General features: G+C 41.5%; 1 protein-coding gene across 1 annotated transcript in view; it reads right to left on the bottom strand.

The window, feature by feature from the left end:
- LOC128705920 (histone lysine N-methyltransferase trithorax) overlaps nt 1–14,243 on the bottom strand; it is a 382,322-nt gene that overhangs the window by 198,030 nt on the left and 170,049 nt on the right. The gene's annotated exons all lie outside the window — the stretch shown is intronic.

Raw genomic sequence — 14,243 nt, 5'->3', positions numbered from 1 at the left:
TCCATTCAAGACACCAACTGACAATATAATACCTTATTAACCCTTTGACTGTCGCAACCCCCAATCCTGAGGTGTCTCCTGGTGTCGCAAATTTTAAAAAAAAAAAAAAAAAAATTCTTATGAAATGATAGAGAATCTCTTCCCGATTGTAATGACACCAAAAAAACGAAATTTGATGGAAAACTGACGGAATTATGCTCTCGCGAAGTTAGCGACCTCGGCGCTGTTTACAAATCGGCGATTTCGCCCACTTTGAGCCCTATTTTTGGCTAATTCCATTGTTCCAGTCGCCCAAACTCATAGCTATTTCTTTAGAACTTCATTTTTTCTATCGATTGAGTACAAGAAACTGCCCATTTACCTAATAATGTGGTCAGAAATTTGCAATTTGGCCAATTTCACGAAAACTAAAAAATATGACAATTTCAAAATAAGGTCCAGAATGAACAATGCAGACATTCCAGGCTCTAAAATAACATTTTCTTTGCTCATCAGTCATGTCTCCAGGCCCCTCTGATATTACTCTTGCTTTCTATTTTGAATTTTTATTCAAACAAAAAATATTAGACTTACTATTATGCAGACTACTGCAATGCTGTAATAACTGTATAAATAACATCAACCCATTCATGACTGCATATTAGAATGGCTAGTTGGACATTTATTGGAAAATGGCATCATTTGTTTACTTTTGAACATGGGCAAAAATCGAACATTTCCCCTACTTTGAGCTCCATTTCTAGGTTCTTTTTATAGTAAAATCAATCAAAAACACCACTATTTCTGTAATATGTTTTCCATTCTATCAAATGAGACCAAGAAAACGAGAATACAACCATAAATACTATACGAAAATAGACCACAAAGTCGGCATTTTAATTAAAAAAAACGGTCGGAGTTTTTTTTTCTCATTATGCACTGCGTGCTCCAGGATTTTTTTTATATGGTGCACACTGACCACACAGACCCATTCTCTGACATGTGGGCCTACCAGCTTTCTGCTGCTTGATTTGAAGCCGCTAGAATTTATGAGTATATATACGTCAAACACGGTACCTAGTAAAACGTATATATACGGCCGCGACAGTCAAAGGGTTAAAAATGTACTACTACTACTCCACAAAACTAAAAATGAATATTAGAAGAAACTAACTGAAATACTGTACAGTAAACAAAAATTTAACTGCCTCTTACCTGTCTGAGGAGAACTAATGGCATACTGGAAGCGGGAATTGGAGGAGAGGGGAGATGTTACTGCTTGGAAGGAGAGTCACCTATTAATATGTAAGGCAACTGTCCTTTTTGGTATTGTTTCTCTTCCTTGTCTCTTTGCACTACTAACACCTTGTTCTGGTTCACTCGTTCTCACTAAAAACCTATCCAGTGAGATTTGTTTCAGGCTCTGTTTTAACACTGTGGTCATACATGTTAGAAAGACGGATAGCCACTGCTTTGCCTGGATGGTATTTTTCAACAAACTCCTGTACTTCACACCATTTAGCATACATTTCCTTGACAAGTGCAATGGGCACATCATCCCTTCCCTCCTCTTCCTCTGATGACAGCTCCTCCGTTGTAATTTGTTGCTGCTTCTTCTGAAGGTCTACAAGTAATTCTGAGGAAAGTTCAGTTTTATGCTCCTCCACGAACTCCACATCATCTTCAGTCGCCCAAGGTCTTCCCCAGGGACAATATCCTCTACTGGCTCAGGCTCATCTTCAAAGCCTTCAAAATCCCTGGCTGCAACAAAGTCAGGAAACAATTTCTTCCATGCTGACTGCAAGGTCCTAGAAAACACATTCCTACAGGCTTTGTTTATAAGCCTCAACCAGGCGAGGATACTGAAAAGATCCTTCCAGAACTCGCTCAGGGTTAACCCTTTCAGGGTTTCAGCCATACTAGTACAGCTTACGCGCCAGGGTTTTTGACGTACTAGTACACATAAATTCTAGCGCCTTCAACTCTCGCGGGAAAAGGCTGGTAGGCCTAGATGTGAGAGAATGCTTGTGTGTGGTCGGTGTGCGTGGTAGAAAAAAAATCTGGGACCCAGTGGCGCATTTTAGGAACGCCATTTTAGTAGACTTCGTTCACCATGCATCGCGGTAAGAAGCTCCTCACTCCTCGGCGAATTGGGACACTTTTGATCCCCAGTGACAGTTCTAAGACAGATGGAAGTGCCAGTGAAGATGAGTTTCAAGGTTTTGGTGAGGTTGTGACCGAAACTAATGACCATAAGATCAGTATTAGTGAGGAAAACCCAGGCGACCATCAGCCTTCCACCTCTGCTGCTGGGCCGTCTTGTTCACGATCACTTGTACCAGAATCAAAGACGAAACTTCTATTTTCCCAAATCCCGGACTCAGATGTGAGCATTGGTAATGATAGTGAGAGTGAATATGAACTACAAGCTCTTGAAACCAGTTCCTGTAGTGATACTGAAGTTGAATATTCTCCAGTGAAGCGTCAGTATACACGACGATATATATGCTCTGGTAGTGTGCCATATGCTATTCCAAGGGGAAGGACTACACCTTGGAGTACATCCCGTGGCTGTACAACAGGAACAGACAGTGAAAATGATGATGATAGTGTTGCAATTGGGATAGAAAATGTGCATGGTGGTGGTAGTGGTGGTGCCAGCCGTGAGGCACCAGCAGTGGGCCATGCCGCCACCCACACTGCTGCCCCAGCTGATCTACAACAAAAGCCACCATCCCCCACCCACCACACCAGCCACCACAACCTCCACAACCACAATCACCTGTCATTGTCCAGTACCCACCAGCAGACCGCACCTGGGATTCGCAGGAAGCTGTCAATTTTGTTCCAAATCCCCACCAGTTTGATGAAAGCCAAAGTGTAATACGGCCATCTTGAACACTGGGAAACAATGCCAGTGAACTGGAATGTTTTGAGTTATTCTTTGACGAACCCCTGATGGAAGTTATTCTCAGGGAAAGCAACAGTTACTACGAGTACACCATGGCAAACACAATACTTCCACCAAAATCACGTCTACACCAGCGGAAGGAGACAACTGTGGCTGAGATGTATCTTTTCTTTGCCACAATAATGCTTATGAAATCATACTGGTCAATAGACTGCCTGATTGCAACCCCAGGTTTCAGTGATATAATGCCAGTGAATCAATTTGTGCTAATGTTACGTATGCTTCACTTCTCAGACAAAACCAGGCCTGACAGAAACGACAGGTTATATAAGATTAGGAATGTGTTTGTGTATCTGAAAGAGAAATTCAATATGCATTTTTATCCCTTCAGGAAGCTTGTAATTGACGAGTTTTTGATTCTGTTCAAAGGAAGACTCTCTTTCAAGCAGTACATACCAAGCACGAGGAAACGCTTTGGTATAAAGTTGTTTGTGCTTTGTGATTGTTACGGTGGTCTGGTATTGAACATTATTGTGTACACTGGAAGTTATACATTGCAAAATACCAGGAAGTTATTGGGCATCTCTGGTGATGTGATTAGAACAATGACAGAACCATACCATGTGTGTGGATGTTGTGCAAAGGATAAGAAAGAGATGATTGTAGATGTTATGAATGAGAAGAAGCTGGATGTCCTGGCTTCAAGTGAAACAAAGCTGAAGGGGATGGGAGAGTTTCAGTGGAGAGGAATAAATGGGATTAGGTCAGGGGGTTTCAAACAGAGTTAGAGCTAAAGGAGGAGTAGCAATAATGTTGAAGGATAAGCTATGGCAGGAAAAGAGGGACTATAAATGTATTAATTCAAGGATTATGTGGAGTAAAATAAAGATTGGATGTGAAAAGTGGGTTATAGTATGCGTGTATGCACCTGGAGAAGAGAGAAGTGTAGAAGAGAGAGAGAGATTTTGGGAAATGTTGAGTGAATGTGTGGGGAATTTTGAATCAAGTGTGAGAGTAATGGTGGTTGGGGATTTCAATGCTAAAGTGGGTAAAAATGTTATGGAGGGAGTAGTAGGTAAATTTGGGGTGCCAGGGGTAAATGTAAATGGGGAGCCTTTAATTGAGTTATGTGTACAAAGAAATTTGGTAATAAGTAATACATATTTTATGAAAAAGAGGACAAATAAATATACAAGGTATGATGCAGCACGTAATGAAAGTAGTTTGTTAGATTATGTATTGGTGGATAAAAGGTTGATGGGTAGGCTCCAGGATGTACATGTTTATAGAGGGGCAACTGATATATCAGATCATTATTTAGTTGTAGCTACACTTAGAGTAAGAGGTAGATGGGAAAAGAGGAAGTTGGCAACAACAAGGAAGAGGGAGGTGAAAGTGTATAAACTAAGGGAGGAGGAAGTTCGGGTGAGATATAAGCGACTATTGGCAGAAAGGTGGGCTAGTGCAAAGATGAGTAGTGAAGGGGGGAGGGGGGGTAAGAGGGTTGGAATAGTTTTAAAAATGCAGTATTAGAACGTGGGGCAGAAGCTTGTGGTTACAGGAGGGTGGGGGCAGGAGGAAAGATGAGTGATTGGTGGAATGATGAAGTAACGGGTGTGATAAAAGACAAAAAGTTAGCTTATCAGAGGTTTTTACAAAGCAGAAGTGTTATAAGAAGAGCAGAGTATATGGAGAGTAAAAGAAACGTGAAGAGAGTGGTGAGAGAGTGCAAAAGGAGAGCAGATGATAGAGTGGGAGAGGCACTGTCAAGAAATTTTAATGAAAATAAGAAAAATTTTTGGAGTGAGTTAAACAAGTTAAGAAAGCCTAGGGAAAGTATGGATTTGTCAGTTAAAAACAGATTAGGGGAGTTAGTAGATGGAGAGAGGGAGGTATTAGGTAGATGGCAAGAATATTTTGAGGAACTTTTAAATGTTGAGGAAGAAAGGGAGGCGGTAATTTCATGCACTGGCCAGGGAGGTATTCCATCTTTTAGGAGTGAAGAAGAGCAGAATGTAAGTGTGGGGGAGGTGCGTGATGCATTATGTAGAATGAAAGGGGGTAAAGCAGCTGGAACTGATGGGATCATGACAGAAATGTTAAAAGCAGGGGGGGATATAGAGTTGGAGTGGCTGGTACTTTTGTTTAATAAATGTATGAAAGAGGGGAAGGTACCTAGGGACTGGCAGAGAGCATTTAAAGTCCCTTTATATAAAGGGAAAGGGGACAGATGTGGCAGATGTTGCAAGTGTATGGTGTAGGAGGTACGTTACTGAAAGCAGTGAAGAGTTTTTACGAGGATAGTGAGGCTCAAGTTAGAGTATATAGGAAAGAGGGAAATTTTTTCCCAGTAAAAGTAGGCCTTAGACAAGGATGTGTGATGTCACCGTGGTTGTTTAATATATTTATAGATGGGGTTGTAAGACAAGTAAATGCGAGGGTCTTGGCAAGAGGCGTGGAGTTAAAAGATAAAGAATCACACACAAAGTGGGAGTTGTCACAGCTGCTCTTTGCTGATGACACTGTGCTCTTGGGAGATTCTGAAGAGAAGTTGCAGAGATTGATGGATGAATTTGGTAGGGTGTGCAAAAGAAGAAAATTAAAGGTGAATACAGGAAAGAGTAAGGTTATGAGGATAACAAAAAGATTAGGTGATGAAAGATTGGATATCAGATTGGAGGGAGAGAGTATGGAGGAGGTGAACGTATTCAGATATTTGGCAGTGGACGTGTCGGCGGATGGGTCTATGAAAGATGAGGTGAATCATAGAATTGATGAGGGAAAAAGAGTGAGTGGTGCACTTAGGAGTCTGTGGAGACAAAGAACTTTGTCCTTGGAGGCAAAGAGGGGAATGTATGAGAGTATAGTTTTACCAACGCTCTTATATGGGTGTGAAGCGTGGGTGATGAATGTTGCAGCGAGGAGAAGGCTGGAGGCAGTGGAGATGTCATGTCTGAGGGCAATGTGTGGTGTGAATATAATGCAGAGAATTCGTAGTTTGAAAGTTAGGAGGAGGTGCGGGATTACCAAAACTGTTGTCCAGAGGGCTGAGGAAGGGTTGTTGAGGTGGTTCGGACATGTAGAGAGAATGGAGCGAAACAGAATGACTTCAAGAGTGTATCAGTCTGTAGTGGAAGGAAGGCGGGGTAGGGGTCGGCCTAGGAAAGGTTGGAGGGAGGGCGTAAAGGAGGTTTTGTGTGCGAGGGGCTTGGACTTCCAGCAGGCATGCGTGAGCGTGTTTGATAGGAGTGAATGGAGACAAATGGTTTTTAATACTTGACGTGCTGTTGGAGTGTGAGCAAAGTAACATTTATGAAGGGATTCAGGGAAACCGGCAGGCCGGACTTGAGTCCTGGAGATGGGAAGTACAGTGCCTACACTCTGAAGGAGGGGTGTTAATGTTGCAGTTTAAAAACTGTAGTGTAAAGCACCCTTCTGGCAAGACAGTGATGGAGTGAATGATGGTGAAAGTTTTTCTTTATCGGGCCACCCTGCCTTGGTGGGAATCGGCCAGTGTGATAATAAAAATAATAAAAAAAAAAGGGGACAAAAGAGATTGTAAAAATTATAGAGGAATAAGTTTACTGAGTATACCAGAAAAAGTGTACAGTAGTGTTATAATTGAAAGAATTAGAGGTAAGACACAATGTAGGATTGTGGATGAGCAAGGAGGTTTCAGAGTGGGTAGGGGATGTGTAGATCAAGTGCTTACATTGAAACATATATGTGAACAGTATTTAGATAAAGGTAAGGAAGTTTTTATTGCATTTATGGATTTAGAAAAGGCATATGATAGAGTGGATAGAGGAGCAATGTGGCAAATGTTGCAAGTATATGGAATAGGTGGTAAATTACTAAATGCTGTAAAGAGTTTTTATGAGGATAGTGAGGTTCAGACAATTAATGTGTGAGTGTGGTGAAAGTGTTGAATGATGATGAAAGTATTTTCTTTTTGGGGATTTTCTTTCTTTTTTGGGTCACCCTGCCTCGGTGGGAGACGACCGACTTGTTGAGGAAAAAAAAAAAGTGATGTTCAAGTTAGGGTGTGTAGAAGAGAGGGAGACTACTTCCCGGTAAAAGTAGGTCTTAGACAGGGATGTGTAATGTCACCATGGTTGTTTAATATATATATAGATGGGGCTGTAAAGGAAGTAAATGCTAGGGTGTTTGGGAGAGGGGTGGGAGTAAATTATGGGGAATCAAATTCAAAATGGGAATTGACACAGTTACTTTTTGCTGATGATACTGTGCTTATGGGAGATTCTAAAGAAAAATTGCAAAGGTTAGTGGATGAGTTTGGGAATGTGTGTAAAGGTAGAAAGTTGAAAGTGAACATAGAAAAGAGTAAGGTGATTAGGGTATCAAAAGATTTCGATAAAGAAAAATTGGATATCAAATTGGGGAGGAGTATGGAAGAAGTGAATGTTTTCAGATACTTGGGAGTTGATGTGTCGGCAGATGGATTTATGAAGGATGAGGTTAATCATAGAATTGATGAGGGAAAAAAGGTGAGTGGTGCGTTGAGGTATATGTAGAGTCAAAAAATGTTATCTATGGAGGCAAGGAAGGAAATGTATGAAAGTATAGTAGTACCAGCACTCTTATATGGATGTGAAGCTTGGGTGGTAAATGCAGCAGCGAGGAGATGGTTGGAGGCAATGGAGATGTCCTGTCTAAGGGCAATGTGTGGAGTAAATATTATGCAGAAAATTCGGAGTGTGGAAATTAGGAAAAGGTGTGGAGTTAATAAAAGTATTAGTCAGAGGGCAGAAGAGGGGTTGTTGAGGTGGTTTGGTCATTTAGAGAGAATGGATCAAAGTAGAATGACATGGAAAGCATATAAAACTATAGGGGAAGGAAGGCGGGGCAGGGGTCTTCCTCGAAAGGGTTGGAGAGACGGGGTAAAGGAGGTTTTGTCGCCGAGGGGCTTGGACTTCCAGCAAGCGTGCATGAGCGTGTTAGATAGGAATGAATGGAGACGAATGGTACTTGGGACTTGACGATCTGTTGGAGTGTGAGCAGGGTAATATTTAGTGTATAGGGATTCAGGGAAACCGGTTATTTTCATATAGTCGGATTTGAGTCCTGGAAATGGGAAGTACAATGCCTGCACTTTAAAGGAAGGGTTTAGGATATTGGCAGTTTGGAGGAATATGTTGTGTATCTTTAAACGTATATGCTTCTAATCTGTTGTATTCTGAGCACCTCTGCAAAAACAGTTATAACGTATGAGTGTGGTGAAAGTGTTGAATGATGATTAAGGGATTTTCTTTTTGGGGATTTTCTTTCTTTTTTGGGTCACCCTGCCTCGGTGGGAGACGGCTGACTTGTTGAAAAAAAAAAAAAATGGTACACAACCTAGGTAGTAGGTTGGTAAACAGCAACCGCCCAGGGAGGTACTACTGTCCTGCCAAGTGAGTGTACAACGAAAACCTGTAATTTTACATGATGGTAGGATTGCTGGTGTCTTTTGTCTGTCTCATAAACATGCAAGATTTCAGGTGTGTCTTGTTACTTCTACTTGCACTTAGGTCACACTACACATACATGTACAAGCATATATATACACACCCCTCTAGGCATTCTTCTATTTTCTTTCTAGTTCTTGTTCTTGTTTATTTCCTCTTATCTCCATGGGGAAGTGGAACAGAATTCTTCCTCCGTAAGCCATGCGTGTTGTAAGAGGCGACTAAAATGCCGGGAGCAAGGGGCTAGTAACCCCTTCTCCCGTATAAATTACCAAATTTAAGAGAAACTTTCGTTTTTCTTTTTGGGCCACCCTGCCTTGGTGGGATACCTGGAGTTTAATTGGAGAGAGTTCCGGGGGTCAACGCCCCCGCGGCCCGGTCTGTGACCAGGCCTCCTGGTGGATCAGCGCCTGATCAACCAGGCTGTTGCTGCTGGCTGCACGCAAACCAACGTACGAGCCACAGCCCGGCTGATCAGGAACTGACTTTAGGTGCTTGTCAAGTGCCAGCTTGAAGACTGCCAGGGGTCTGTTGGTAATCCCCCTTATGTGTGCTGGGAGGCAGTTGAACAGTCTCGGGCCCCTGACACTTATTGTATGGTCTCTTAACGTGCTAGTGACACCCCTGCTTTTCATTGGGGGGATGGTGCATTGTCTGCCAAGTCTTTTGCTTTCATAGTGAGTGATTTTCGTGTGCAAGTTCGGTACTAGTCCCTCTAGGATTTTCCAGGTGTATATAATCATGTATCTCTCCCTCCTGCGTTCCAGGGAATACAGGTTTAGGAACCTCAAGCGCTCCCAGTAATTGAGGTGTTTTATCTCCGTTATGCGCGCCGTGAAAGTTCTCTGTACATTTTCTAGGTCGGCAATTTCACCTGCCTTGAAAGGTGCTGTTAGTGTGCAGCAATATTCCAGCCTAGATAGAACAAGTGACCTGAAGAGTGTCATCATGGGCTTGGCCTCCCTAGTTTTGAAGGTTCTCATTATCCATCCTGTCATTTTTCTAGCAGATGCGATTGATACAATGTTATGGTCCTTGAAGGTGAGATCCTCCGACATAATCACTCCCAGGTCTTTGATGTTGGTGTTTCGCTCTATTTTGTGGCCAGAATTTGTTTTGTACTCTGATGAAGATTTAATTTCCTCATGTTTACCATATCTGAGAAATTGAAATTTCTCATCGTTGAACTTCATATTGTTTTCTGCAGCCCACTGAAAGATTTGGTTGATGTCCGCCTGGAGCCTTGCAGTGTCTGCAATGGAAGACACTGTCATGCAGATTCGGGTGTCATCTGCAAAGGAAGACACGGTGCTGTGGCTGACATCCTTGTCTATGTCGGATATGAGGATGAGGAACAAGATGGGAGCGAGTACTGTGCCTTGTGGAAAAGAGCTTTTTACCGTAGCTGCATCGGACTTTACTCTGTTGACGACTACTCTCTGTGTTCTGTTAGTGAGGAAATTATAGATCCATCGACCGACTTTTCCTGTTATTCCTTTAGCACGCATTTTGTGCGCTATTACGCCATGGTCACACTTGTCGAAGGATTTTGAAAAGTCTGTATATATTACATCTGCATTCTTTTTGTCTTCTAGTGCATTTAGGACCTTGTCGTAGTGATCCAATAGTTGAGACAGACAGGGGCGACCTGTTCTAAACCCATGTTGCCCTGGGTTGTGTAACTGATGGGTTTCTAGATGGGTGGTGATCTTGCTTCTTAGGACCCTTTCAAAGATTTTTATGATATGGGATGTTAGTGCTATTGGTCTGTAGTTCTTTGCTGTTGCTTCACTGCCCCCTTTGTGGACTGGGGCTATGTCTGTTGTTTTTAGTAACTGTGGGACGACCCCCGTGTCCATGCTCCCTCTCCATAGGATGGAAAAGGCTCGTGATAGGGGCTTCTTGCAGTTCTTGATGAACTGATGAGTCTGGCCCTGGGGCAGAGTGCATGGGCATGTCATTTATCGCCTGTTCGAAGTCATTTGGCGTCAGGATAACATCGGATAGGCTTGTGTTAATCAAATTTTGTGGCTCTCTCATAAAAAATTCATTTTGATCTTCGACTCTCAGTCTGGTTAGCGGCTTGCTAAAAACTGAGTCATATTGGGACTTGAGTAGCTCACTCATTTCCTTGCTGTCATCTGTGTAGGACCCATCTTGTTTAAGTAGGGGCCCAATACTGGACGTTGTTCTCGATTTTGATTTGGCATAGGAGAAGAAATACTTTGGGTTTCTTTCGATTTCATTTATGGCTTTTAGTTCTTCCCGCGATTCCTGACTCCTAAAGGATTCTTTTAGCTTAAGTTCGATGCTTGCTATTTCTCTGACCAGTGTCTCCCTACGCATTTCAGATATATTGACCTCTTTTAGCCGCTCTGTTATTCTTTTCCGTCGCCTGTAAAGGGAGCGCCTGTCTCTTTCTATTTTACATCTACTCCTCCTTTTTCTTAGAGGAATAAGCCTTGTGCATACATCGAGTGCCACCGAGTTAATCTGTTCTAGGCATAAGTTGGGGTCTGTGTTGCTTAGTATATCTTCCCAGCTTATATCGGTTAGGACTGGGTTTACTTGGTCCCACTTTATGTTTTTGTTATTGAAGTTGAATTTGGTGAATGCTCCCTCGTGACTAGTCTCATTTTGTCGGTCTGGGGCTCCACGCATACATGTCTGAACCTCAATTATGTTGTGATCTGAGTATATTGTTTTTGATATGGTGACATTTCTTATCAGATCATCATTGTTAGTGAAGATGAGGTCTAGTGTATTCTCCAGTCTAGTAGGCTCTATTATTTGCTGGTTTAAATTGAATTTTGTGCAGATTTAAAAGCTCGTGTGAGTGTGAGTTTTCATCAGAGCTGCCTCCTGGTGTTATTACTACAACAATATTATTTGCTATATTCCTCCATTTTAGGTGCCTTAAGTTGAAATCCCCCAGGAGCAAGATGTTGGGTGCAGGAGCTGGAAGATTTTCCAGACAGTGGTCAATTTTTAACAGCTGTTCCTCGAATTGCTGGGATGTTGCATCCGGAGGCTTGTAGACTACCACAATGACTAGGTTTTGGTTCTCGACCTTTACTGCTAAAACTTCCACTACATCATTTGAGGCATTAAGCAGTTCTGTGCAAACAAGTGACTCTGCAATGTACAGGCCAACCCCCCCCCTTTTGCCTGTTCACTCTGTCACATCTGTATAGGTTGTAACCTGGGATCCATATTTCGTTGTCCAAGTGATCCTTTATGTGGGTCTCAGTGAAAGCCGCGAACATTGCCTTTGCCTCTGCAAGCAGTCCACGGATGAAAGGTATTTTGTTGTTAGTTGCTGGCTTTAGACCCTGTATATTTGCAAAGAAGAATGTTATCAGACTGGTGGTATTGTTGGTACGGCTTGTGTGTTGAAAGAAAGACAGAACTGGTACACAAGCCCCTCACTCAGTGATTTTTTGCGAGTGAACGTGACAGATGTGTGTGGTACAATGCGTGCAAATTGTAAACATATGCCCAGGTTTGACGCTGGCACTCGTAGAGGTGAGGTGCAGGCGTTTGCTGCCAATGACATCATGGCATTTCGGTGGCATGACAAACGAGATGTCACACTGTTGTCATCGTTCACCCTAATGAAATGGCAGACACTGGCAGGCAGCATAGAGAAAGCAATGAACCCATTCTAAAACCTGCAGCTGTGATTGACTACACCCTCAATATGCACTCAGTGAACAAATGTGACATGCAGATTGGGTTTGCTGATTGTGTTCACAAGAGTTATAAGTGGTGCATAAAACTCTTTCCAACTTCTGGACATTTCCATGCTCAATGCTTATAATATGTATAAGATGAGGACCAGAAACAAACCACCATATGGCAAATTCTGTTTGTCTGTCATCAGACAAATAGTATATTCAAGTACCAAGGAACAGCACCTGCAATAGACCGCCCACTAAATTATCAACAACTACCTTCTCGTCTGAAGCATGGTGATCACTTTCTAGCAAAACTGCCTGCTACTGCTTTCAAGAAAAAGGCTCAGAAGAGATGTTACATCTGTGCACATACAAAAAAAAAAAAAAAAAAATGCCCACAACAACGCAGAGACACTCGTTTTATGTGTGAGGAGTGTAAAACACCACTGTGCATGACACCATGTTTCAAAGACTTCCACAGGCTGCAGAATTTCTAGAAACATTCCATGTGACTATATATATGTATATAAATATAGAAAAATAGTAATAAACAATATTTCATATTGTTTGTTCGTGTAAATATTTTCTGTAAACAAAACAGTGACAACAGTGTTTATGTAGTTATTGTGTAGTATAGAAAAAGAAATAACTTACAAAATAGTGCTCACATTGGTCTCACAGGCCATAAAAGTTACTTGGAAAAAAATTAAAAAATAATAGAAAATAATACATAAAAAGATAAATAAAATAATACCAGGTGACGGCAGTCGGCGACGTTACCATATACAGGGCATTTTCTGTCAGCTTCACGCCTCCATATCTCAGTAAGTATTGATGGTAAAAAAATTTTGTTTAGCCTATAATGTTTAGAAAAAAAAATAACTATCTTTTCATAAGAAAAATTTTTTTTTTTTTTTTTAAATTTGGGCACCCCTGAGAACAAGTCTCTGAGAGGGCCTGGTGACCCTGAAAGGGTTAAATTTGTTTCTGAAGGGACTTCAAAGCACCTTGCAAAAAGTGCTTCGGTGTAGTTTCTTGAAGTTAGAAATGACCTGCTGGTCCATGGGCTGGATGAGAGGAGTGGCATTAGGAGGCAAGAATTTCACAGTTATAAACTTAACTGCTCCAGCAACTTGTTTTCCAAGCTTGGAGGGTGAGCAGGAGTTGGAGGGTGAGTGACAGTTATTTTTTAATGTGGTAGTTTTTGAAAGTAGGAGCAAAGACCTCATGAACTCACACAATAAAAAATGTCTTCTTACCCAAGCTTTTGTGTTGGCCCTCCACATTACAGCCAATTTGTTTTTCATAACACTGATCTTCTTAAAAACTTGCGTATTTTCAAAATGATAAACAACTAAGGGTTTCAGTTTCAAGTCTCCACTTGCCTGTCTTCATTGGCTAGTGTCCTGGCACTGACTTTTCTTTTTCAGTTATGTAGGTCCCCTTGGGCATTTTCTCCCAGAAGAGGCCTGTCTCATCACAATTAAATCACTTGTTAGGAGAGAAATTAGAGGAGAAATCCCTCAGCCTCTAAGTACTATTGGAATTCAGCAACATACTTTTCAATAGCCATTTTGTCAACACTGGCAGCCTCCCCATGCCTGGCCACACTATGAATGCCAGATCTTTCTCTTAAAATTATTAAATCATCCCCAACTAGCCTTGAAGGATTACATTTCAGCACTTGTTCCTTTTTTTTTTTTTTTTTTTTTTGAGGTCGTCATGCAACTTCCTCCCTTTTTCACAAATAATGGCCTCTGAAACACTATCACCCTGTAACTGTTTTTTGTTTATCCAAATGAACAAGAGTTTTTCAACCTCCTCAAAAATCCGTGGCCTTTGCTTTGATATCACTTTTGCACCTTTTTCAGGGTCAGCTGCTTTAATTTTTTCCCTTTGGCCCAGTTTGTGCTAATGGTAGACTGAGTTACCAAAAAGTTTTGCTCTATTGACCATGCAGAGCCTATATTCTTCATACATTTTAATGACTTCTTTTTGAAACTCAACAATGCTTTTTACAACTTTACTTTTTGCTTTCATCTCTGTATCCTTCTTTGTACTCATGATGGCATATCTCAATAAAAAAACTGCACCAAACCCACAAAGCAACAAAAAAAAAGTGGTGTATTCAAAGGTATGAAAAACTGTACCAGTACGTCACACACATTGATATCACTTCTGTACTATTAAAAGGTTAATATCCTATAC

The sequence above is a fragment of the Cherax quadricarinatus genome, chromosome 3, assembly GCF_038502225.1.
Source record: "Cherax quadricarinatus isolate ZL_2023a chromosome 3, ASM3850222v1, whole genome shotgun sequence".
NCBI classification, from domain to species: Eukaryota; Metazoa; Arthropoda; class Malacostraca; order Decapoda; family Parastacidae; genus Cherax; species Cherax quadricarinatus.
Note: the sequence above shows the minus strand (reverse complement) of the source record. Positions and strands in the feature narration are given on the sequence as shown.